The sequence below is a fragment of the Alexandromys fortis genome, unplaced genomic scaffold, assembly GCF_014885135.2.
Source record: "Alexandromys fortis isolate MF-2015 unplaced genomic scaffold, M_Fortis_MF-2015_v1.1 scaffold_143, whole genome shotgun sequence".
In the NCBI taxonomy this organism is placed as follows: domain Eukaryota; kingdom Metazoa; phylum Chordata; class Mammalia; order Rodentia; family Cricetidae; genus Alexandromys; species Alexandromys fortis.
The window spans coordinates 1,007,093-1,033,198 of record NW_026068044.1 but is presented as its reverse complement, the minus strand read 5'-3'; the positions used below and the strand labels follow the sequence as shown (position 1 = coordinate 1,033,198).

Sequence of the window (26,106 nt, the reverse complement as noted above, 5' to 3'; positions counted from 1 at the left end):
TGGAGCAAGTCAGTCCTCTGGACTCTTTCCTCATCTGTGTTGTGAAGATGGTGAACAGCCAGCGGCATGCCTGGGGGCAGCGTGCCTGGCCGCAGAATCAACTGGGAGCACCTTCAGAGTCCAGAGATGTCGTAGCTGGGATGGTCGTGCACAGCTAGGCATGGTGGCTTGTGCCTGCAGTCCCAGCTACCCAGAGGGACTGACACAGGAAACGCTTCAACCCAGGAGTTTAAGACCAGATTTGTAACATAATGTACTGTCTCAAAATATTTGACTAAAGGTAAAATTCCACAGTTCTATAATTTGCATAATGAAGGTTTCTAGGTAACGATGATAACCAACTATATTTTGGACCCACTACACCCTACATGAGTCAGCATTTAAGGTCCCTTTTACTGTTTAAAAAATAGATGTTTACCTAATAATTATATAACTTTTCCAGTGACCTGTTTGTAATAAAACTTATTTTTTGTTCATATTCTAGTATATCTTTTTAGACACTGCATCGCCTCTCTACTTTTTAAATGAGCAGCATTACTTAGTTGAAGATTTAGACTCTATTATGGTGCAAAATAAAGTCTCAATAAATATTCATGAATAGATAAGTGGTCAAGTTCTTTGTTTTAAAAAAATCAGCATTTACTCATTATCTTTTAAGGAATTTAGTCCTCACCTGTATGAGAAGACCCTCTCCTCAGAGTTTGATTTACTGCAACACTGGGAGTATTAAACAGGATAATAGTTCATAAATCAAGGCTTCAAGTCTTTAAGCTGTAACTGATAATGGAATCTCATTTTGTCTTCTCTAGGATGAAGAAATGTGATATTCACGATTTATTTTATTCCAGGGTGCTTTGTTAAGTCCTGTCTAAATACTTAGGTTCTGTTACTGTTGATCTCAAATTCCTACCAGTCTTGTAATCCTGTCAGCCTGACCAGACTCAGAATAATAATACGATGGTGTCGGACACAACCCTTCTGACTACCCAGTGTTCACTGGGGGAATGAAAGCACCATGTTTCTGGGGAGCTGGACCTCCAGGAAGAATTCCTGGATCATGGTTTTGCCTTTGAAAACTCTTTGAGGAAGTGACCAAAATCAATCACCTCCAAGATCTTGATGCCATCTTCTGAAACACAAGCTCCGTGTTAAAACACTTACCATAATTAGATTGAAACAATAGTTGCATTTTTAATCTCAGTTGTTAATCTGACTGAATTTCTATGTATTGCTTCAATTTACTTTTCCCTTTCTCTTCTAAAAATATTTTTATATTCTACCAGGGCACACAGAATTATCTTGCTTGAAACAACACCACCAAACAGCAGAAACAGATGTCGGTGTTCCCTAGCACTTTGAAACATCGGGTCATTTGCGTGGTGAACCGTTCCTGTTGTGACCTGCTAGAAAGGAGACTCATGGCCCCACACAGCATGTGTTGTGGTCTGAGGCAGCCTCCCTCCCGCAGTGTGGCCAGATATAGTTTCTACTTTGTCGCTTTCTAAGAAAGCATCGTTGATAATCCCGTGAATGGCTCGGCTTAGGCATCACCGAGCCCATGGTTGCTCACTGAGGAATAGTATGTCATGTTGGACCCCGCTGTGAGGTCAAAGAGACCCCAATGGAAGCAATGTCGATTTTTACTCCTTTTTAACCATGGTTGGTTAGTTGCAGTATTAATAAAACATGAAGTTGCCAGGAAATGACTACAATTGTATGCATGTATTATACCTTACAGAATCATATGTTTGATATTTGTACCTTATTACTTTTTAAAGATTTATGTTTATTATTTTCAGTTGGGTGTGCTGGAATGTGTGCATGTGTGTGTGTGTGTGTGTGTGTGTGTGTGTGTGTGCACAAGTGCTGCATGTGCCTGCAGAGGTCAGAGGTATCACATCCCTGGAGCTAGCTTTCCAGACAGCTATGAGCCTTCAGATGTGGGGTGGGGGTACTATGAACAGAACTTGAGTCCTCTATACCAGCAGAATGTGCCCTTAGCCACCGAGTCATCTCTTTCAATCTTGCGTTATTTCTTTTTTAAAGAGAATGTAAGTGATAGTGATAGACAAGCATTTTGTACAATACCAAGCCTATTTATAATAGTGGCATACTTTTTTCCTGGTTGATTTGATTTTCTGAGCTGCATAAAAATATCATCACAAGACCCGGCACAGAGATTTCCTGTGCAACTCTTGGTCTCATGCCACTGGATTTAATGGCTGCTGGTGTCATTTTCATGAGCTCAGTCCTCACTGTGTTTCTGTTCCCAGTGAGTCATCATGTCTAATTATTGCATTTGTTATCTCTCAGAGCAGTTGAGCATCACATACCAGGAGTGACGCCCGCATACCAATATCAGCGGCGGCGGCAACTTGAAGCTTGTACACCTCCTTCTGGGTTGGAAGCAAGAGAAATGAAAGCGTGATCGTCAAAGGTAAACCCCCCCCCCATCCCATAGAACCCGCTTCTACAGTGTCCTCCTGATATGCTCTATGTGAAGGACTTTTCTCCTTTTCATAGTGTGATCTATTTCTACTCTTTAGCTCCAGGGCTATTAATAGGCTGCTGAATTTAAAGTCTGTTTATTAACTCCGTAGTCACCTGTGCAGATTTTGACCAAGATGGAGTTCACATGTGGTAATCGTTCTTGTCAGTCTGGAACGTCAGGTCAGGCAAATGCTTTTTTCAGGACTCTCTGAAATACTGGATGTAAGGTTGTGTCGAACAAAAGCAATAGTTGACGTAGCATCCACTCTCTATTTTCTTTTCATGCTGTACAAGTTCACATTTATTAGCACAGGCACGTCCACCGTGATCTAAATCTGTTAAGAAAGCAGTAGAAATGCTGGAACCCGTGCCTCAATCGCCATCCTCTTCCTTCCATCAAACGCTCTGTTAGGAGTGAAAGAATGGCTGGAGGATGTCTAAGTTAAATGCATTATGTGAGTAAGAGCAGGTCAGAAGGGGTTGGTATTGCTAACTATGTTCGGGAGCTACCCTCCTGTTTGTGTTACTTGTGCAACAAAGACCAGGACTTGAAAATGCCTGTTTACTGGGAAAATGATCCCACTAATCAAGACTGGGCCTTCTTACCAGTACATGATATAGAAGGATAAGATTGTGTCTAGACGGGACAACATAGTAAGATTCTGTCTCAAAAAAGTAAAACAATGAAATAAAAAGAAGCACAGAGAGAGAATCAGCGTGGGTAAGAACATGGGTGGGCTCGCAAATCTTCCCTGGGAATCATGGGAACTTGACTCTTCAGAGGTCTCCCGTGGAGGTTTGGACGCTGTCCAGGATTTTCGCCTTTCAGCATGTACTAGGAGGATCGCTCACTCTCTGGGTCTGTCACCCAAGGCATGAACTCTTCCGTAGTTCAAGGCTGTGTTAGTGCCACCTGAGGCACGAGGCAGGACACCAGTTAGATGGAGACTGACATCGTAAAGGCAAAGAAAAATCCAGTGGGAAGCAGAAATGCCCAGCCCCAAAGCTGGGCCTGCAATAGCAAGTGGTCCAGAGGTCAGTATTCAGCCAATCAGTGACTTGTTACACCCCTTTTGCTTGATTTTGAAACATCTGAGAAGGAAGTGCTTCATGCTTTAAAGTCTTATTGGAGTGTCATGGAACCAAGATGAACTGTTTCAAAATGCGCTTTTACCATTAGACCTGTGTTCAAAATGAGACATGCGTCTTGGCATACCATATCATATTTTTTTTTAAAGAAAACTATAGGTTTCAAAGTGGTGAGCATTTTAGGAAGAGTTATAAAGTATTATGTAATAATAAAATCTAATAGTGTTTTCACAGTTACTTACTTGATGTTGTTCAGTTTGAGGAGAGTGGGAAGACAAGTATCTTCTCTCTCTCTCACACACACACACGCACGCACATGCACACACACTCACACATCTCTCAACCCACCATATTCAGTAAATGGGCCACATGACATCCTCCGAACTCCTTTCTTTATCATTAGAATATTAAACAATAAAATAAAGTTGGATAAAAACAACGGCTTTACTATAAAATAATAAATCTTTGAAAACACACTAGAAGTTGTGATTAGAAAGGAGCAGTCATTAAATATATAACACGCACACAGTAGCAAACATCGCCAACTATTGCCGTGATCCCAGTGATGCCAGGGAAGGTGTGGCAGATGCCACGGCGGCAGTACCCAAAGAGGAGACGGAACCAGAGTTGAGAAGACTTCACTGATGGTGAGGACCGTCACTCAGAATGAATCTTATCCTACATATAAGATGCAGACAGAGGGAATGGCCCTGGAGACTCTGCGACTTGGCAAATTCTGCCCCCTTACTGAGCTTACAGTCACCTCTCCCTGGGTTTCTGCTCTGTAGTTTCCCTTGACTCCTGATTCTTCGAAGTGAAAGTTTTGATTATATCAGGTTTTAGCTCAGATCTTATTCTCAGCTTAAGCACTTCATTGTCATCCAAACTGCTAAGCCAGAAATGTAAAACCTGCCCCTCAGTTTGCCAGCTTTTACTCTCAGCATGTCTCTCAGTCATGGTCTAATCTAGAAAGTAGTAAGTACCTGTGGTTTATCAAGCTTCCAGTTTCTCATGTGGGTCTGTGGTTGCTAGGCATACAACAGTGCAGGCTGAGCTCATGGGTGTGCGTTTTTTAACAAGCTCCAAGAGGAGGTGAATCTGTTTGTCCTGAGACCTCCCTTGGAGAACACTCTAGAAATGGGATGATCCAGGATGGCACTATAGTAATCAGGCTACAGTTTTGGTTAAAGAGAGGATGGACTTCCTTGCCAGCTCACACCGTGGAGAGTTGTCTTAGCTTCAGACAGGGTCTGAGTCATGGCATGACATTTAATAGCTGGGCGTGGTGGTGCATGCCTTTAATGCCAACCTGGTCTCCATGTTCAAAGCCAAGCTGCTCTACATAGAGTGTTCCAGGTCAGGAGCTAGTGCTTCAGAGTGAGAAAATGACTCAAAAGTGGAAAGTACACAAGATCACTTTTCTTAAAAACTGATTTGTCTTTATTTGATCCTGGGCTTTCACACCCAAAGTCCCCGCCCTAACGATTCTTCCACACTCTACAGCGCTTCATAAGTACCTGATTTCCCAAGCCTTAGAGTGGCTCTGTTTAAGTCTCAGGGTCTCCTGATGACCTGGACGTCATCTGGGGTCACCACAATTCAGGGCCCCTAACTTAAAGTTTTACAATCACCAGAAAAGCAGAATATGATCCCATTCACACAAGTCAGTCCAACCCCAGCAGGAGTGCACATAACATACGTCCTTGTGGGCTTGTACTGCAGCTCATTTATGACATTGGCGATACTCAGTCTTGTGGGTTTGGTCAAGTGGTCAGTCACTTCTTAAAGAATTGTATTGTCACTTTCTCTCTTAATCTTTCTTTGTACTCTGCCCTCATTTTGTGGAGATTTGGGCTTGAAACCTTCGCTAAGAACCATGTCTAAGTTAGTTCGCCCTCTTTCCTGTTTTCAACAACTATGTGTAGCTGTCAGGGACAGTTCCTTGCTCCAACCCTGAAATAAGATTTTAATATGAAATTTTGAATACTAAGTTTTCAGGTATATTTTCTATCCATTACTTCATTAGAGACTGTAGAGGTTTAAAAATATTGGATGGATGGATGGATGGATGGATGGATGGATGGATGGATAGGTCGATGGATGGGTGGCTTGGTGGGTGGATGGATGGATGGATGGGTGGATGGATAGGTCGATGGATGGGTGGCTTGGTGGGTGGATGGATGGATGGATGGATGGATGGATGGATGGATGGATGGATAGGTCGATGGATGGGTGGCTTGGTGGGTGGATGGATGGGTGGGTGGATGGATGGATGGATGGATGGATGGATGGAGAGATGGATGGATGGATGGATGGATGGATGGATGGATGGATGGATAGATGGATGGATTGAGCAACAAGTGACTTCTCACAAAGAAATCTCTGTGGCATATTATACAGAGAGAGACGGATTTCCTTTGCGTGGAACCTTCTTTACTAAAAACACTCGACACAGAGGGCATCGTAACAGAGGGCGGGCTGTGTCTATTCAGAGCCTGAGCTGCTGGGCATCCCCAGCACTGTGCTCTTTTATAAGCACAGCTCTCACAAAGGACATTTTGCTATCTGATTGAATACAATGAGAGAAATGTCATTTTTATCAAGATAAATTGTACATTCTACTTTATGAAAGAGACACTGGATGTGTGAAACTGGGAAATCACACCAATTTAATAAATCCCTTTGTAAACGGGCCTTCCTCGCATTTAGATGCTGCAGCTGCAGCGCGGTCTGACTGTTTATTCACACCGAGGACAAAAGCGCTTTCTGGTCTTGTGCATTGAAATGTGTTCATGATCAACATTGCATGTTTTCTCTCTGCATCTTCAGCTGCATTTTTCATACCGTGATTGGCTTGGTAAATTTATTCCGCTTTGCTTGCTAAAATAGATGTCCGTACTGTCTGTTTTCTGCCTACTCTTTGATTTATTCCAGAGAGTGGGTTCAGTGCCTACTTTCAAAACTCGGTGTGAATTCATTCTGTTTGATTTAAAACCAAACTTCCACATAGTTTTGCTCCTATATATTCTGCTATGTATTAAACTTGAAAATACACCCAATAATTTAATTGGAAATAGTGTCAACTAAAATTAAAAATACTTACAATTATATATTATCATAATTAACCATAGTGGATGATGAAGGTGAATCCTTGAGAATGTATCTTTAAAAATGTATTTCATAATTCATTTTAGTAGTGGAAGAATTACCAATTTCTTTTTATTTTATAGCATCCCTCATATTAAAACTTAAAAGTTAATTAAAGCATAAAATACTAACTTCAGCTTTGTTATTTCACAAGTGCGTTTACCTGACTGAGTCCTAGACTTATTCACTCAATTAGGAAAAGTAGGGTTTAGGGCAGCACTGGGGGACACCCCAGCGGGTAAAATACCTTCCACATAAACATGAGGGTGAGAGTTCAAATCCACACAACCACTACAAAGCTGGACACATTAGCCCATGTCTATAATCTCAACTCTTACAGTGAGATGAGATATAGAGACAGAAGAATTCTGGGAAGCTCTTCATGGGTGCACAACTATGTATACAGAGAGGGGGGCACAGACATACACACAAAGAGACAGAGAGATACAGAGACAGGCATTCTCAAAGAGAGTGTGAGAATCAGACAGACTGATGCACATACAGATAAACACAGACAGACATAACAAACACACACACACACACACAGAGATGGACACAAAACACACAAAAATACAGTCATATCCAGAGAAAGAAACAGACAAATAGACAGAGACAAACACATATGCACAGAAAGAGACAGATCACAACACATACACATTGACATAGCACATGCACACATAATACAAATGAATGCGTGCACACACGCATGCACACATAATACAAATGAATGCGTGCACACACGCATGCACACATAATACAAATGAATGCGTGCACACACGCATGCACAGTTTTAAGAAGAGGAGAGTGGTCTGGAGAGGTAGCTCTGTAATTAAGAGCATTGGCTTCTCTTCCAAGATACTTGATGTTGGGTTCCCAGAACCTGTGTCAGCTCACAAGTACTTGTAAGTCCAGTTACAGGGGATTCAATGTCCCAATGCTCTCTTCTGGCCTCTGAGAGCCCTAGACATGCACATGGCACATTGATATGCATGCCAGCAAAACACATGAAATAAAAACTTTTTTATTTTTTAGTAAAGAAAAAGGAAGAGAGAGGAGGAGGGACAGGGAAAACTGCTTAGGACAAAAACCTTGATTTATTCCAGTGCCCATCTTCAATCTCAGGGTACAGAGCTCATACAGTGTTACCCAAAGTCAGTTTCCGCAGTATGAAACAATCTATGACATGCTCATGGTTGGAAATAGCGTGTAAAAGGCAGGATTTAAGATTCAGAATGACCTGAGTTCAACACCCAACTTTTTCACTTAGCACATGGCTACCCTTAGAAAGTACTCCAAACAATTTTGCATATGTAAATATCTCTACCTGTAAATTGAGTTCTTTATGATTACTATTATAATTGTGATTAGTATTTATTACATCTAAGGTTGTTTTGAAAACCAGGGATCATATACAAAAAAAAAAAAAAAAAAAACTTGGAAGTTGCTTGGAACTGAGCATGGGTAGTTCTAACAACCTGTTCAGATCTCAAAACTTTGGAAACTCAAAGTAAGGTTTTAGGATCTAAGGCCAGTTTTGCTAGAGACTTTAAAAGATGAACACAGCTTATAAAAAATACATCCATAATTCAGGCATGTGAGTCTTGAAAGGCTAAAAGGAAAACTCAGTGTATGTTTTTATCTGGAAAGGATGTCTCTGACTGTTCACTGCTAATGAGCGTAGGAAGAAAGTCATGCCCTGTACCTCAAGAGGCAGTCCTTAGGTGGGAAATGGAGGTGCTGTCCCCACACTTGCGGGGCCAAGACAGAAAGATCTGGAGTCCAAGGACAGCCAGGACTGCTAGCAAGTTCCAGACCAAACAGCTACTTAAAAGTGACACTAGATTCCCCTCCATCCACTCTCCAAAAGAAAACAAACAACTCCTTCATCTATGAGTATTAAGTATGCAAATCATATCCTGTGTTCTCGCTTGTAATCTGCTCACACCTTTGGGAAAAACTAACCTAGAGATTCTACAAATACAGAGAATCATCCTAAACGAATGTCCCTGTGCTTGGAGCTGAGACCTGATTGCAGTATATGCGACGTTGTTTCTTTTCTATTTCTCACAATAAAAAGTTCATTTTCATAGCCAATTTGCCAGATGCAGCTCCATCTCTAGAAGCAGAGGAAATCAAATTTGGTCAATAGAAGATTCATTTGCTAAAACATTCATGCTCGCATTGAATGCGTTTCTGTTTTTCTGATGTTCTTGAGGCTGAATTGTCACTCCTGACATTGGTTAACCCCAATATTCGTCATCAGAAGTTCAGAGTGGTCTACATAATAGGCAGCCAATGAAACTTTGGTGTGAGATTTCAACCTGACCGCAGGATTTCATCCTCTTGGGATTGTTTTCCATTTCAGTATCCTATGAATTTGCTGTAAGTGAATGCTTAAAGATAGATCTTACTGTTTAGTAAGCTGTCCCTTTTTATGTCAGAAACAGTTTAGAAGCTGAAAACCTCCGTGCTTTCTGAAGGGATTGATTCACTCAGACAACTGTAAGAAAGGAAAATCTAATTGTGGGACGTTGTGTGTTGTGCTTGTCATGTCTTGGACATCAATATGAAAATCCTGCTGATGAGGATGCCTCAAGGTTTATGGGATAAAGATAGGTGATAGGCAGACTGTAGATAGATAGGCAGTTGATGGCTAGAAATATAGATGATCCACAGACGAATATATGATAAATAAATAGAATGAGAGAGATAGATCATTGGAAGATGGCAGATATAATGTGTGGTGTAAATCATGTTATTATTTATCTAAACAACCAGATATTTCCCACTAGAGCAGCTTTTCCACTCTACCAAGCATTCATGATATATAAAGGCATTATATTATATGACTGGATAATTTGTTTTTAAATAAACTATAGTGGAGCGTATTGCAGCTCGGTGCTTATAGGTGTTTGCTTAGCTGTGAGGATGCACAGGAGCCAGGTTCATCGCATACAATGGATGTAACTTGCCAAGAATAATTAGAAGAAAGAAAACAGGTTTGCTTGCAGAGTTTATTTCGTTTTTGTGTAGCCTCAGCATATGCTAAGGTTTTCCCCCACACACACACACTCCGAACAGACCATATTCATTAAAAGCTAAATTTGGAGAAATGGTGTTACTATGCTAAATAACTAACTTAAGAACTGGCATTTTTTACCCTTCCAGTGCAATCTGGGATCTGAAAATCAAATAACATACAATTTGGACAAAACTTTAAGATTTTCAGGGTCCATTCCTCTGACATTTTAAATAATTGAAAACTTTTTTAGACAGTTTCTGTGCTGTCCTGACTGTCCTTCAACTCCCTGTGTAGATAAGGCTAACCTTAACTTATGATTGAAAGAGAGCCAAGCCTAGGGAAATGGTTCTGCATTTTATAAGAAAGCGGGCTGAGCAGGGGCAGAGGAAGCAAGCCAGTAAGCAGCACGTCTCCACGGTCTCTTCTTCAGTTCCTGCCCCCAGGGCCCTGCCATGAAGTCTCTTGATGATGGAGTATAACCAGTCAGCTAAAATAAGCCCCGTCCACCCTAAGTTGTGTTTGTCATGATGCTTATTAAAGCCATAAAAAGTAAACTAGACACAGGGTGAGCGTCAGTGTGGTCTCCGGCTGCACTATTGAATGTCCGTGTGAGGTTTGGGGTTTGCACCTGCAGATTGTAGATGGTGACGATGGTGTTGCTGCTGAGGGAGTCTAACCAGACCCACAAAAGAGTCCTTCTTTAAGAGCTGGGCTACTTTGCACTCCACGAAGGTGTCGCGTGTACTGACAAGTACAGCATATTGCCAGTGGCTCATGTGTCTTCAGCAGTATTCTCCCTAAATTATGTCACCTAGGAAACACCCATTACTCTGGCAAGGCCCCTTTCCTAATCAGACTTCTTGGGTTATAAGTAATAAGAAACGCAAGGGCTTCGACCTGCAGCATACGGTGGGGTTTAATTAGGCATTCATTCAAATATCCGTTGGGGATCAACAACCTCCAATGTTACTCATAAGAAAGTATTTCATGAGGGGTTTGAGAAAGATTTCAAACATTTTGAACCATTTTTGTTTAAGAAACATTACCAGTAAACAACACGTGCAATGGTTTGAAAATTCTGAAAACATATCCTTTGGGGACTTTAAAGTAGCAGACAATGAGGACTACTGAGAACTCAAGAACAATGGCAATGGGTTTTTGATCCTACTGCACGTACTGGCTTTGTGGGAGCCTAGGCAGTTTGGATGCTCACCTTACTGGACCTGGATAGAGGTGGGAGGTCTTGGACTTCCCACAGGGCAGGGAACCCTGATTGCTCTTTGGGCTGACAGGGAAGGGGACTTTGGGGAAGGGGGAGGGAAATGGGAGGCGGCGGTGGGGAAAAGACAGAAATCTTTAATAAATAAATAAATAAATAAATAAATAAAAAGATTACACAAAGAACAAAAAAAAATAAAGTCACTAATATATTATCATTATTTTTCACTCAAGCTTGTTTCTAGCCATGGAGATTTTTTCCTTAATTAAAATATTATTATGTTATTCCCTTCTTTCAATTTCCTCCCTTCGACCTCTTCCACGGCCCCTTCTTCACTCCCTATGAAATAGATGGCCGCTTTTCTTTAATTGTGGCTGTTACCCACTCAGAATCTGGGGCTGAAGAATTTATTTTCTTTCAGCAGTCCTTGGGTGTCTATAATCCTTTGCCTGACTGGTAAAGTGGTGGCAGTAGGATTTCCTCTAAAATCCGTAACTTCACGAGCCCTGGCTAGTTCGCTAGGTTTCCAGCCTCAGGCATGATCTTCCGCTGATGGATTTTAAGTCCAATTACACAGTAATTGTTTACAGCCAAAATAGTGGTTACCACTATTGCAACATTGAGGTTATCTTACCATGCTGGTATTGTTGTGGTTCATAGATATCATAGCTGAGTATAGCTGTGGGTCGCTTCCTTCTTGCTTGCATTGAACCTGTCCGGGTGACGAATATTAATTCTCTGAGAGGAGGCTTTCACATCATATCCAGCTCAACTCCTCTAAGTCTTGTGTATGAAGCACATGGTGTCTTTAGCAGTAAGGACTTACCATCACTTTTTGGAAGGAAGCCAAGGCCAGCAGCAGTAGCCTATATTGTTCTACGAATCTCTTGATTAGCCCTGATGAACAACCAAAAGGTGATTTCTCATGCTTGTTACTAGAGTTTTTTAAACTAGTCTCTTGGGAGGGAACATTATCAGCTCAAATGGGATAACCCATTTTAAGATATACATATGTTTAGACTTCTATGTATTATATGTAATTTTAGGTAAATAAGAAACAATATGTTTTCTCATGGTCTTTTCAAGCATCTTTAGTGCTGTTTTCCCCTCCCTCCTCCCTCTCCTTCTGTATTGATCTTCTTCCCCCTTCAGTATTTTTTTTAGTTCCATCCGTTTATCTCCAGATTTCATTTTTTTTTACAGCTGGATGGTATTCCACTGTGTATATGACCACATTTTCATCATCCATTTGGCAGTAAAAGGACATTGGGTTATTTCCATTCCCAATTAGCTGTGGAAAATTTTTGGAATTGTAATGTGTAATAGATGCTTTGGGCAGGACTGAAGTCCTGAGTCCTAATGGGGACACGAACAGGAAGGCAATACCTGGTCTAGCTGCCCACCTCACAAGGCGGATGGCTAATCAGAAAAGATAGTTGAGTCCTGACCTCTGGTCGAGATCACCCTGTTGGTGATAGGAGGTGGACTTAGCTCAGTGGACACAAGGATGCATAGGGATGGGGTATTTCTGTGGAATAGAGGCTTTTCTGAGCTTGTAGGCTGAAAAGGAAGTTTCAGAATCAGAGGGGGGATTTCATTTTATCTTATTAGTGTGCTAAGGATTGAGCCTAGAACCTTGAGTGTGCTGTCTCAGGGCTACCCCCCAATCCACAAACTAGGGAATTTAATTAAATGATCTTTTCCTAATTTTAAGCTTGAAAACTTCTGTCTTTCAAACGCTGCATTATCTTCTAAGATTCTGTGATTACAAATTGCAAACCTCGGTTTCACCAACTTCCTGACCTGCCTGTTTCAGACTGTTGATGATTCGCTGTTGGAATCTTGGGGATCACCAATGACTTACCCCTTACTTCAGTTTCACCTTCTTCTCAGGTCCCTTGCTGGGCCTTTTTATGTTTTCTGGCCCTTTCAGCTCCTCCCTCAACCTCCGGAACGTATCCCTTCCTGTGCCTCCCTGTGGCAGGCTCTCTCCACAGCTTCCTTTGCAAGATGTCTTTGTACTAATCTCTCCCAAACACCACTGCAGACACAGCACTTTAATTTTAACTAGTGCACAGAAATAGAGAAGCGGAGCATACATCTGGGGTCCCAGGCAGCATGTGATATATGCACACATTGGGTAATGTCTAAATAGGTTAATCGCACGTACATTTTCAGTCGCCTGTCATGTTTGTGGTAAAATTATTTTAAATTCCTCTAGATTTTTTTAAATGTGCAGCAAGTAATTATTTTCTGTCATCACTGTTCTGTGAGGTGACACCTAGAGCCCTTTGTTTCCATCTGGCTGTAATTTAGGGCCTGGTGATCAACCTCTTCCCCCAACTCACCTCCTCTTTGCAGCTCCGAGATCAACATCAACACATTGCATATAAGGGCAAGATCCTGTGGATCTCTTCCTGTGCCTCTTCCCCCCACTGAGCATACATCTCTATCATCCCAATTGTCACAAGTAATATGGTTTAATATTTTTATGAATGGATGATATTCTATCGAGTACAAGTACCACAATGCAATGCATTCATTATTTGATAGACTCTTGCGTTATTTTTATTTCTCGCCTATTGGGAATAGAGCTGCAGTGAGCATGAGTACACATATCTTCTTAACATAATTCTTTCCTTTAATATGTATGCCCAGTAGCGGGATGATGTTTCTGTAACTGTAGTAGTTACCCAATTCCTATGTGCCAGACACTATGCTAAGTGTTCTATTTCCCTTCGTCTTTTGGCAGTTTCAGACAGTAGGTGTTATGGTCATTCCTGTTTTACAGACGTGAAAATTGGTATTGAGAGAGTTTTTTAAATGTAACCTAACTAGGAAAGTTTAACTCTAAAACCCAAGCAGTATGTCACAAGACTCTTTGAGCATGAAAAGCAATGATGACCAGCTCAAAAGGTCAGTCTGGGTAGATCACAATGGACTATGAAAGGGGGTCAATCAGTTATCCCTGGTGGAAAACATTTATTGAAGCCTTTTAGAGAGATGGCAAGGGAAGCGCGTGGCTGGATTCCATTTACTAAGTAGTTCTGATAGGCGTATGGTGAGTGTTTCTTGGAATGTGGATCTGTTGCGAGCTTGGCACCTCCTGGGTGGAAGTAATTAATATCTGTGTCGCCCTCAAGAGCTTGTCAGGTTCCCTCAGTCTCGGGAGCTACCATTTCCACAACGTGCATTGTTACTTAATATCTCTAGTTCACATACCTCTGTCAGGTCAGCTTCATATGGCCACCTGCCGAGGGAAACTCTTCAGGGGTTTATGACCTCTAGTCAAGGTCTTCTCTCCAAGGCTAGGATGTCACCACATGATCTCATCTGACTCTCATCTGGCTCTCAAGGTCTTGTTGAAGTATCCCACCCACCTGTCCCGGATGAGGGAGGTGTGGCTCACCTCTGTGATAGGAGTTTCCTGTCTACGTGACATGTGAAACACAGTTTCTCAAGACCTGGGACCTAGTAAATGCTCAAAAAGTCTAGAATACACACATTGAATACTGCATCTGTTTAAACTGCTTATCAAAACAATTGAAAACTTCAGGAATTTTTACTTCTATTTTTATTTTCAGTGTTTTGCAAACGTGTGTCACCCTCACCATCCCCACCAGTGACTATTTCCAGAACAGATAAAGCAACTTGCTTTACTTATCCAAACTTTTTCATTTTGTTTTGTTTTTCTTTTCTGTTTTGAATGCAAGAAACCTTCTGGTAGAATATTAAAAGAATCCTGCCTTATCTAGTAATCAGTAGGACACCATTCTTTGGCAGGAGACCTTTTCTGCCCTAGATCACATTTCTACTTAAATATACCAACCTAGTAAAGAGAAGGTTCAAATGAAAATAATGTTAGCAACATTACCTTTTATAGAATTTGACAATGGAAGAGGCAGTGTTTTGTAAGTAACATCGAATTATTTTTTATTTTATTATTTTTTTAATTTTTTTGTTTTGTTTTTTGGGACAGGGGTTTTTTGGAGCTTTGGAGCTTGTCCTGGAACTTGCTCTGTAGACCAAGATGGGCTCGAACTCATAGAGATCTGCCTGTCTCTGCCTCCTGAGTGCTGGGATTAAATGCATCTGCCATGACCGCCTGGCAAATTGTATTCTTATAATACTTCATACGGTACTATTTTGTATTCCAAATTTATCAATCAGCAAAGAAGACACAGAAAGATTCAGTAATGTCTTCCCAAGTTCACATAGCTAGTAAATGGAAGACCGAGATTTTGAACCCAGGCACTTTCTGTTCAGACACTCAGTTAATGAATGAGCAGATATAGCCTGCTATAGATCAAGTTTTGATCTATAGTAGGTATATATACTAATAGATATTATAATGGACGTGCATTTACTGATAGCACTGTGTGAGTACTCAATCAAGCTATTCACTGGCTGACATGTAAAAGTAAACTTATGGCTTAATGCTAGTTGAGTCATTTTAATTTTAAAACATATGAGTTGCCTAAAGCATCCATTTTTATTTTTCAGATTTTACATGCTGTACCAATTCATACTCAATTAAAAGAAAGCAATTGCAAAATGCCTGGGAAACAGTCAGTTATTGCCAGGTTTCAAGAATCAGCATTCTAAAATCTACCAAAAAAATTGGTAAACCGGGAAAAAGAAAGCATAGAATTCGTTTTTAGCTGCTTTTGAAGTGCTGGCAGATATTATTGATTATATTATCATTTACAGTTTGGAGCCTTAGAATTTTAGATTTGGATGAGAGTTTTGGGTCATCTGGACCAACTTGCTACCTCATGTCAGAAATAGTCATATGATATTTTAAAAAATAAAATCTTTGAAAAATATTCCTATATGATTTGTATGGCATCAGTAGAGATAGCGGTGGATTGTTTGGGGGGTTTTATTCATTTGTTTGTTTATTTTATTTTTCACAATACCATTTAACAATGAACCTGTGGCTAGTGTGGTATTAGACTAGCTAGCCGGTGCAGTCCTGGAGGGTTCACTGTGCTCATTTCTTGACTACATCTTAGAAATCTGCTTTATGTCATTATCAGAATTGTTCATTTAGGAACTGTTTTGTATTCGCTTCTGTTCCCCTAAAGCAGAGGTCAACAGCAAATGTTGCCTATCTCCTGTTGTCATAGATAAAGTTTCCTAAGGCACAGACACACTTGCTCTTTTGTGTAGTGTTTTTATTTTTTTACTTTTTTATTTATTTTTTGCTTTTCAGTTGTTTTTGGTTTTGATGTTATTTATTTATGGTGCTGGGCAGTTGAAGCCAAGGCCATATGAAGGATGAATAAGTGTTTGCACACTGAGTGTGTTGTGTGATCATTTGAGCGCATTCCAACGATAAAGCTTGCTTTGAATAAGAGGGCAGAGCTAGCCACTAGCTGACCAACATTAACCATAGAGCTTTTGGAGTTCTGAGAAGTAGTAAAGTAGGACTTACCAGGGTTCTCAGCCATTTGGATGGAGGAACAGCAGAGATGGGAGGTCACTGGTTATTTCTCTGATCAGTCAGGTTCTTACCCTGATATCTGACTCCCGGTGTTTTTTTTTTTATTAATAAAGAATAATTGTTAAGTGCACCACAGAGCGTCATGTCGTCTGTGGCTCTTTGTTTTATCTGAAGAAGGCTGAGTAAGGTGGTAGCAGCAGAGACACTGCTGCCAAGAAAGACTAAATCATTGTCTGACATTTTGAAAAAAAAAAATGTCTGTCCATCTGTGCTCCAAAATATTGCAGTTCATGCATGTGTCTTTATTTCATTTATTTCCTAATACATTCATCATGCATCCTAGCCAGGGTCACTATTGCTGTGACAAAATATCATGACTAAAGCAACCTCCAGAGTCCAGGCTTACTTGGCTTATGCCACACAATCACTGCTCATCATCAAAGATGGTCAGGACAGGAATCACGCAGGGCGGGAGCCTGGAGTAAGGAGCTAATTCAGGGGCCATGAAGGAGAGCTGCTTACCGACTTGTTCATGACTGACTCAGCCTGCTTTCTTTTGGGGGGGGACAGGGGGTTCTAAACAGAGTTTCTCCGTAGCTTTGGAGCCTGTCCTGGCACTAGCTCTTGTAGACCAGACTGGCCTCGAACTCACAGAGATCCGCCTGCCTCTGCCTCCCGAGTGCTGGGATTAAAGGCGTATGTCACCACTGCCCGACTTTCAGACTGTTTTCTTATAGAACCCAGGAGTACTTGTCCAGGGATGAAGGCACCCACAATGGGCTAGGCCCTCTCATGTCAATCACTGATTAAGAAAATACCCTACAGCTGGGCGGTGGTGGTGCACACCTTTAATCCCAGCACTTGGGAGGCAGAGGCAGGCGGATCTCTGGGAGTTCGAGGCCAGCCTGGTCTACAAGAGCTAGTTCCGGGACAGGCACCAAAGCTACAGAGAAACCCTGTCTCGAAAAAAAAAAAAACAAAAAAAAAATGCCCTACAGGGTTGCCTACAGCCCCATCTTAGGAAGGCATTTTCTTAGTTGAGGCTCACCTCACAGCAGCTCCAGCCTTTGTTAAGTTGACATAAAATTAGCCAGCACAGCCTGTCAGCTTAGCATGTAAAACCCATCACTGTGAAGCCACAACCGTCCCTTTCTCGTTCTTCTCCAAGATCACACATTAATAAAGACATCACAGCATTAAAACATCTTGCAAACTTAAAAAGTTCCACAGCGTTACAAATTCAAACACTTTAAGCGTTATATCATAAAAATATCTGTTCTCTTTTAAAATACAAAGGCTCTGTAAAGCTCCAAAATCCTTTTTATTTTTAAGTTTAAAGTCGTTCAACGGTTGAGTCCTGTAAAATCAAAAATAAATACTTCCTTTTTTCAAGAGGGAACAACCAGGGCACAGTCACTATCTAAACAAAACCAAACCAAACTCCAGCAGTATAAATAATTTAATATCAACTGTCTGGATATTACCATGATCATCTGTACTCTCCCAAGGGGCTTGGGTCACTTCTTTGACTCCAGCATCTGCGGCACACACAGTTTCCTTCAGGCCAGCTCAGTCCAGCTTTTCTCCACCACTGCTACCGTTCTTGGTGGTCGTCTCATGGTAGAGGCAGGAGGATCAGAAGTTCTAGGCCAGCCTGGGCTACACCCTTCCATGCCTTCAAAACTAGCATCACCTATGAGACTTGTACATTATGGAGTTCAGATGCCAGCGAGAGGTCTAACCTTGGCTACTTCTGGTACGTAACTTCTGTGTGCTGAAATTGAGAAAACACTTCCCAGATTTCACCTCAACAGCACTAGTCTCTTAATCACTGCTAATTTATCGGCTCTCAACACCCAATGGTTTTCTAGCCCAAAGTTCCAAAGTCCTCCCGTGCAAAAGCAACACGGTCAGATCTGCTACAGCAGGACCACTCCTGGTACCGAATCTGTCCTATTTAGGGTGATCATTGCTCTGATGAAACTCCATGACCAAAGCAACTCTGTGAGGAAAAGTTCTTTTGTCGTAAGCTTCATCATCACTGTTCATCACTAAAGGAAGACAGAGCAGGAATTCAGAAGGGTTAGAACCTGGAGGCAGGAGCTGATGCCCAGGCCCTGGTGGGGAGCTGCTTACTGCATTGCTCCGTATCACTTGCTCAGCTTGCTTTCCTTTAGAAACCAGGACCACCAGCCCATGGGTGTCGCCACTCACGGTGGCCCGGGGTGTCCAGAGACATCACTAGTTAAGAAAATACACTCCAGGCTTGCCTATAGCCTAATCTTATGGAGAGGTTCTTTGTCGGTTGAGGTTCCCTCCTCTCTGATGACTCTAGCTTATGTCAAGTTGACATAAAATTAGCCATTATACTATGCGGATCAAAATTGTTGACATGATTGTGGTAGCCTGAATGACTTGAGTGCAAGGAGTACACACACAGCTTGACTATATTCTCATAACATTTAGTAATTACACACACACACACACACACACACACACACACTTTCCTTTCTGAAGCTGGTTTAACTAGGAAAAAACAAGGGCCTATTGTTTCTTTCTTCAGAAAGTCAAATGGCTGCATTTTCCCTGGGGTATAAGTACCTTGATTATATCAGTAATGGGCTTCTGAAGAGATACCTAAGAATATAGTTATGACTATGGATGGTAATTACTGGTTCTGCATATATTAGTGGCTTGGAAAATTAAATTGTATTTAGATATCCCCTTCAGTAAAACCTTCTCCAGATCTGCCCTTCACCACCTTGTCCCACCCTCCTGGCCCCGGCCCTGCACAGCTACCATGAGTGGCTCCCTTCGAGTTTTTAGAACAGGCCAGCACCTTGCTACTCCTGCTAGACACTCTCAGGTCTTCTTCTTCTTGCCCCTTGTATCCTCCATCTAGCCTTCCGTCAATGTCAGAGCTAGCTTCCTTGGCCGCTATGTCTCCTGTAGCCCATCCCTGACATTTGCTGAGTCATGACTAGTCCACACTTGGGTTTTGTGTGTGCTTGACTGATAGGAAGGAGTAGTACTGCTCTTTGCTGGAATGTGCTTTTCCAGGGCAGGAACGGAGTCTGCCTAGGTCCCCGCTGCCTTTTCTAGTTTCTGATGTGTGTGTGTGTGTGTGTGTGTGTGTGTGTGTATAGAAAGAGAGAGGAGAGAAAATATAGGTGTCACAAAATTTTTGAAATGGCAGAGATTTTAATACGTATTTATACTCTTTAAGAATTCTCTTCTAACTTAGTGAATGAAGTCATTGTGTGTTCAGTCCCATATCAGTGAATAAGCTTTATCCCAGATACTGTGTTTCTGTGCCCTTAAGTTAGGGTGACATGGATGTACGTGTGTCGGCGATGTGACTGAAACTAACCCAGCAGAAAATTTGGCAACTAGGAGATAGCCATGGGTTCTGTAACTGGGACCGTTCTTGAGAGTGCATGTAGCTTCATTAATAACATGAACAAATAATGAGAGTCAGAGCTCCTGTTAGGAAACTGAAGCCCTCTGAGACTTAAAGTCACGGTGCTTGGGAAAGTTTGGACACAGTAATTAGACAATTGAGTGTGTGTACTACCATTTTTCTCAGGGAGAAAAAGAAAAAAAAAACTGTGATAAAGCATTTTGACCACCCTTTAAGCGAGGCCCAGAAGGTCCTATTCAGCTATCCGAAAAATAGTTCAGCACTGTATTGATTATAGAATATGAATGAAAGATCACCGATCTACTAGTCAAAGGACTTGAAAGGTTGTTTTATTGCTATACCATAAAGAGCTATTTTAGGAAGACAACTGATCACAGCCCAGTCACTGAGGAGCTTGTACTGAACCCCACGGTACCAAGCCTATGTCCCTGGGGAAAACAGCACCCACACTGACTCCTGGCGCCGTGCTCAGATGAAGCTGTTCAAGCAGATTTAAATCATCCACTGCTTCCTGCCTGTCCTTCTCACCTTAGTGGTCTAGAAGGCTCTGGGAAGGTGGTTCCTCTCCTGCTATTCCCAGGGGATGCTGTCTGCTAGAACGCAGACTCACCTGTGAGCAGGGTGGGAGCCATGGGTGGTGATTCTCATGCCCAGACAACACAGTTTCCCACCATCATCGTGTTCATGAATGATGATGGAATGCCCAGAGTGACACAGAATGATCATACGTGTTAAAGCATATAAGAGACAGAATAATGAATGAGCCAGGCAGTGGTGACACACACCTTTAATCCCAGATCTCTGTGAGTTCAAGGCCAGCCTGGTCTACAAGAGCTAGTCCCAGGACAGGCTCCAAAGCTACAGAGAAACCCTGTCTCAAAAAAACAAATAATAATAATTAAATTAAATTAATTAAATTAAATAAATAATAAATTAAATTAAAAAATAAAGAGAGAGAACAATGAGACTATCATATGTGGTGCTCCTGATAGCTGGTTCTTGCCCACTCCATGGTGTGTGTGTGTGTGTGTTTGTGTGTGTGTGTGTGTGTGTGTGTGTGTTGGGTATTTGCAAGCTTGTATATGCGGACTTTAATTTGGACTGAGAATCAGAAGCTTGCTATGGGCTCCCCTTCAACTCAGATTCTCTAACAGTTTTCCCCTGCTTTCACCTACAGATAGCATGCTGACAGATTCCTTTACCTTCACCTAAGGATACCACGCTGACAGTTTCCCTTCTGTGGAACCTGTCAAAGGACTGCCTCACTTTCTTGGTGCAGCTGGCAATGGGCAGGAATTGACCTGTCACGTTTCTGTAGCCCCTCTTCAGAGATCGATTAACTAGCTTTGGAGACACACCTGTACTTAAGGATGGCCATTGATGGCAGGTGCCTCCTTCTCCCCACTCCGTTACCAAAGCCAAAGATGCGTGCTCACTCTGTGGGCTCTTCATGTTAGGAATTCATCCTGAATTCATTCTAGAATCCCAAGTACAGTGTTTCCATGGAAAATTAGTGGACGTTTGGGGAAAAATACCAGCAAGAGCAAGAAATAACAAAGGGCTTTCTGGTGTTTCTCATCACTTCGTTCCATTTTAATTCAGCCAGGATCATTAAAGCGCCCTAGTCCATTATGTGTCAAATTGTCAGGTCTTGCATCTTTTCTGACTTGATCATTGGCTATGGCCTCAAGCATGTGTTTCACCCTCTGGCTTGCCGGGAAAGTTTTGGGAAATTACTTGGGGGCTTTGCCAACATTATGTTTGCATTTCCTCATTGCCACGCCAGCTTTGGCCTCTCACAACCCACTTACCTTTATGAGTACTCGGCCCTGAGTTGTGGTGATTCCTCTCCAACTGTTTCTGCTTCGCACATTTGAATAGCGAAGCAGAATCTTACAATGCTTTTAGAGAACAGGAAATGGCATATAAACGGTAAGTATGTAATCATATTTTCTCCTGTGAAATCAGCAGTTACAGGAGGTTGATAATTGCCTGCAGTGACACACAATGCTCTCAATGAACTCAGTGGCATTCTTGAGGGAAAATATGGAGCTAACAAAGGGAGGGACATTCCATTAAAAACAAGGCTTATCTCCAATTCAAAAATGCTTTTTGAAAAACCTTGGCTTTATTGTAGACTATTATATTCAATGATTTCTCTTGACAGATGAGTGGGATTTTTATAGTTTAAGGCATGGAAAATGGGTTTTCTTTACCTTTCTTTTCATAGTGAGAAGATGACTCAAATGAATGGAATAAGCCAAAAAAGACTGACATCTAGCTGGGGTTGTAGCTTTAAATTTTTCTGCTGTGTAGATCTTATCTTTAGAAGTCTTAATTCACTCTTATGTCAGAAGAAATATTAGCAGGAAGTAATATTGCAAGATCTGGTTTCTGGTTTTGAAACAAATATGTGATCCTCACAGTTACGCCCAGTTGTGTGTCTTAGATAACATGTTTAATTCTGAGATTAGATAACATGTTTAATTCTCTGCTTGAATGGAGATCAGAAACCGAAGAGGCTGGACACATGCTCTACATCAGCATAAATAGTATAAGAGGCCACGCCCCAGTGGGTGGGTAACCACGGGCTGTAAGACTTCCTACAGCAGGGATGTAGTTGTTTACCACAGAAAGCAGATAGGTGGTCTACAGTACCTTTGCAAAAGAATGAGTACTCTTACAAAAAAAAAAAAAAAGATTATGAGTTTGCATTTTCCTCTGAATAAAACAGGGCATTTTTCCACTGCCATAATGCACATTTGCAATGATGATAACAGGTCCATGCAATAAAGACTGAGACCCAAGACTCCGGTGCAGACTGGGTAAAGGTAGCCTCTATACTAGGTGGGGCTGAATGGAGCCATGTTCTCAGTGGGGGTGCACCCATGAAGGCAAGGTAGGAACCCCCGAGCTTTCCTTCACCCCTCTACTAACTAGTCATGAGATGGGAAGTTTTGCTTACTGTACATTCCGACCACCATGTACCAGGCTGTTTGGCACACAAACAGCCAATCCAACCAAAGTAGACAGGACCTCTCAGGATTAAAAGGCAAATAGATTCTCAGGCATTACTTCAGATCCTGTCACCTACTAAAGTGAAAGCAAAATCTCTTCCTTGCTAACAGTAATGTAGCTGTGTCTACCCCTGACCCTCATCACTCCTCCTCTCCCTACCCCGTCCCTCATCACTCCTTCTCCTCTCCCTACCCCTGACCCTCATCACTCCTCCTCTCCCTACCCCGTCCCTCATCACTCCTTCTCCACTCCCTGTAAGGGCAGAAACCAGACAGGTGCAAGGTGATACCTTACTGCTTCCAAAGATGGACTGGTCACTCACCTCTGCTTTACAGGAGCAGGACACGTATTAAAGCATGAAAATAAGACTTTGTAATTTTTTATTTTTTTTGCCTATGTTCACAGCACTTGGGAGACTGTGGCAGGGGGATTGGGAATTTGAGACTAATTTGGGTTACTTAAGCAAGACCATGTTCAAAAAGAAAAATGAAAAAGAAAAAGACACCCAAAACACTCTAAAAGAACCATTCTCATATCCTTATGATTAAAGAAAAAATGACCAGACTGGGACTCCTCCAGCAATTCAATCCATGGGCATATTCAGTCCTCCTGTGCAAATGCTCTTCCCTGTCTTTCCTTAAATCTTTTATTTATTTCAACCGAAAAGTTCAACCTGTCTTTTATACTCATTCTTTTGCAAAGGTACTGTAGACCACCTATCTGCTTTCTGTGGTAAACAACTACGTCCCTGCTGTAGGAAGTCTTACAGCCCGTGGTTACCCACCCACTGGGGCGTGGCCTCTTACACTGTCTATGCTGATGTAGAGCGTGCGTCCAGCCTCTTCGGTTTCTGATCTCCATTCAAGCAGAGGATTCTGTTTTGTGAGTCAACCCCTAAGTAAATAAATATCGGTTTCTCAATTCTGAGCTAGTATGGGATTTCTTTTAAGCGTCCTTCTTGGCAATCCCATGTTGTGAAGCCTGTGTGGAGAAATGCATGGCTTTGAATAAGCGTGAGGTCGCATGGCTCCTGCTGCTGCCCAGCGTCGCCATCTTGTTAATCGATGCCACTTTGATGGCTTTCTCTAGCTCTTCGAAAATTATTCCTTAGAAACTCCTGTAGAAACTGCAGTATTCTGAACCAGATCGCCATGAATCCAAAACCATTGGCATGCCAATTTCTATCCTTAAGGTAGAATGGGCAGGCTAGTGCTCTAAGTGTAGAAAGAATGAAAGTCACAGAATGCATTTTCTGGAGGTCTTGGCATGCCACTCTGGGCTTTTTCTCGAAGGATGTTCCCATTTTCCTCAAAGGAGGAGGATGGCACCAATCTGGGACAGCTCCCTTGAGAGGCTTTATCCTTTCCAGAAGTTGCCTTTGAAACGTTGCTTTGATAGTTACATATCTGGGTTTCTGAGATTTCGAGCTTTTGAAGATTGTTCAGTACCACATGTAACCCCTTGTAGAGTAAAAGGGTTGGTGCTGGGAAGGGACAGAAGACGGTGACAAGTCATAGGCAGCTATGATTCCCTCAAAGATGCTCAACATTTCATCCTTATGTTAGAACCATAGGAATATCAACTGTATGGAAAGAGACGTGTAAATATCTACTTATCTACAACACATACATGCACACGCACATGGAGACAATGCTCCATTTGGACAGCTGTGTAATTAAAGCAAATAGATAAAGGATGTTATAGGTGCCCCCTGCCATATCTTTAAATGGTGCATTTGTGCGTGGTATCTAACAGGTTAACTCTGGGATGGATCGTGAGCACGGATGTCGTCCCTGTATCACTGAGTAAATGAGTTTGTCCCATGCTGAGGTCCCTACTGCTACACTTAGGGGCACTACAAAGTCATCTCAGAGATAGAGTGTTTAATAATGGTAGAGAGATCCATTCTCTCCATCTTCGCTGGGGCTTTTATTTATTTTGCAATATGCTTTTCCAACCTGACCCAAGAGAGGATTCACTTCACAGAACTACGGCTGTGTCCCTGCTCGACACGGGCTCCGCCAGCCAGGTGCTTGGGATAGCAAACTTCCACTCATGAGCCGGGACCAGCTGTGCTGGGATTGATTCCTTCCACAGAGGAAAACAAAAATGAAAGCCAGAACTAGGTCAGAAAACTGCCTCCCTCATCAACTCCTGCCAACTCCAGCTTGTGTCCTCATTTCCTTCATTGCTGACGCCTGTCCCCTGTCCTCTGTGGTCCCAGTCATGTGACCACAGTCACACTGGCCGGGTAGAGGTTTGTAAGCATTCACCCTGTGGCCGTTAACTCTAGCTCTGCTTTGGAATGGTTGTTGGTTCCAGATTAAGACATCCAAAGCAGCAATCCTTGGCCAAGAAATGAGGTGGTCGGCATCTACTCTCACTGTTTTAGCATCTTTGGTTTTAGCACTTTCTTCAGCATCCCTGTGATGGGAACTCATGCCCCATGTCCTAAACTATTTCACGTCTGGACTGATGGGTTTATTGTTGTCCGCTGCTCAGCTCTGCTGGGGTTAGCACACTTTCCTGGCCAACCATGTGTGTGTAAAGCTGACTCTCCAGACTCCACTATCCCCAGCCCTGTAGGCACAGCTAGACACTAGGCCTGTGTGGATCTCAGCGATCCACAGTGATGCAAGGGGAAATTAGCCTTCTGTCCCTAGTAATAGAATGCCCTTTTCCTATGATGATTTTCTCTGTGTCTGATAGGACTTGGCTCAGGCATCCATTCTCCGTGGGTTCCCCTGTGGTTGCTCCTCTTATCCCTGGGATAGGCTGCATGCCCTTTCTCAATACTTCAGAAGTTCTCTCACATATTTCAAGCCTGCTCAACTATGTATTACAGTTATCTAGATGTGTATCTGTCACCCACTTCCCCTAGTCTGTGAGCCTCCCATGACTAATGCAATGCCTAATACTACATGCAAGCTTTTAATTTTTTCAGTGAGTAAACGAATCTCAGACTTATGTTTCTGCATCCTGTATCTGTAGTGATTAATCTTCTGCCTTATATACTAACCCTCCAGGTCCATCCCTCTCTGCCACTTCTGTTTCCTGGCTGCTGTACTTAAACTATGACATCTGACCACCAGCTAGACCTAATGTTTGTGTTGCTTATTAGTTCTGGCTAGTCGTGTATGGTCTTCAAGAAAATTCATTAAAGTTTCTACTTTTTTTTATTTTCGAGACAGGGTTTCTCTGTAGATTTTTGGTTCCTGTCCTGCAACTAGCTCTGTAGACCAGGCTGGTCTCCA

General features: G+C 42.1%; 1 protein-coding gene across 5 annotated transcripts in view; it reads left to right on the top strand.

Annotated features, from left to right (window-relative positions):
* The window catches only part of Dlgap1 (DLG associated protein 1), a 672,355-nt gene that overhangs the window by 235,308 nt on the left and 410,941 nt on the right, over positions 1–26,106 (top strand). For 4 of the 5 annotated variants that reach the window (XM_050166171.1, XM_050166169.1, XM_050166174.1 and 1 more), the window contains exon 3: positions 2,314–2,437. The gene's annotated coding sequence lies outside the window, so the exon portion shown is untranslated. The remainder of the gene's footprint in view (positions 1–2,313; positions 2,438–26,106) is intronic. The other variant, XM_050166170.1, reaches the window with a different exon arrangement.